General features: G+C 29.5%; 1 long non-coding RNA gene across 3 annotated transcripts; it reads right to left on the bottom strand.

Annotated features, from left to right (window-relative positions):
- Positions 1-227: 227 nt before the first annotated feature.
- LOC135136665 (uncharacterized) lies at positions 228-858 on the bottom strand. 3 transcript variants are annotated; one of them, XR_010281740.1, is made up of 3 exons: positions 773-858; positions 557-718; positions 228-500 (listed from the first exon to the last, which is right to left on the bottom strand). It is a non-coding gene; the product is annotated as an uncharacterized LOC135136665 (long non-coding RNA). The 3 variants fall into 3 exon arrangements; XR_010281738.1 differs by having other exon boundaries at positions 557-724; positions 773-853; XR_010281739.1 differs by having other exon boundaries at positions 473-500; positions 552-724; positions 773-853.
- Between the last annotated feature and the right edge of the window lie 264 nt (positions 859-1,122).

The following is a 1,122-nucleotide window of genomic DNA, read 5'->3' as shown; positions in this document are numbered from 1 at the left end:
AACGTTGCGGCAATATTTATACATTTAAAAATTATTTGTCCTAGAACCAATTCGTTGAAAATTTGTACCAGGTGATTTTTTTTTAAATTTCTGCTGTATTTACCCATGACACTTATGTCAGCAGCGAAACTGAAACTGCTGACATAAGCTTCATGGGCAACCAGAGCATAAATTTAAAAAATCACCTGATGTGAAATACAATATAAATTTTTCAAACATAAAAATACACTGCCAACTTACAATGAAATAAAAATACATTGTCAATGGAAATAACAATGTTCTGCTACATTTCAATCGTTATACAGAAATATTTACTTAATAATTATTTGCTCTATAACCAATTCATTGAAAAGCGATATAATTAATTAAAATAAAAAAAATCATACCTCATGTTTTTTTTTGATGAGAATTCATTCTTGCTTTTGTCTGCGCTACATAAGGTCCTACCATTTTTTAAATTTCAGTAGTTATGGCGTTTTTGTGACGTTTCCGTGTGGTACCTACAATTAAATTAACTTACAAAGTTCGTAATTTTTAAGAAATCACACAACTTTACATAATGTACCCTTGTTAATTGTGAGTTCACTAAAAGAGAGCTTATTTTTTTCCTTGCCCTGAAAACTTGAAAGCAATTTGGTTCATTATTAATAATTTCTTCAAAATTGCATACATGTTTTTTTACGTCTTCTCTTCCTGGCAAATAAAGATTATTATCAGTCTGAAACTAGTTTATAAATACTAGGAGTTAATAATAATAATAATAAATGCTTACCAATTCATCCAATTTCTGCGTATCTCCCGCAATTTCTAACTCGATTTCTTCTTTTTTTTTTAGTTGCGCCCGGACCTTCATCATTCATCATTTTGTCTCGACATTCATAGTATGTTTATATTCAGAAATATTAAACCTCTTAAATATGCTTACGTGTTGAGAAATTGCATTTGCTGCATTGCATGTAGAAGTGAGGTTATGTAGGATTAGTACTGTTTTCTTGACAAAACGGTATTACACTATTCTGAATTTATCGCAGTACCGATAATCACAATTCACAATAGGACAAACACCATGAACTTACACAAAATATTTTTTTAACCACCAACAATAACAGAAAATATGTATAT

Source organism: Zophobas morio, unplaced genomic scaffold (assembly GCF_036711695.1).
Source record: "Zophobas morio isolate AGI-343-1 ecotype UQ-CSIRO unplaced genomic scaffold, CSIRO_AGI_Zmor_V1 ptg000026l, whole genome shotgun sequence".
NCBI lineage: Eukaryota > Metazoa > Arthropoda > Insecta > Coleoptera > Tenebrionidae > Zophobas > Zophobas morio.
The sequence above is the reverse complement of the archived record's forward strand: the minus strand, read 5'-3'. Positions and strand labels throughout refer to the sequence as shown.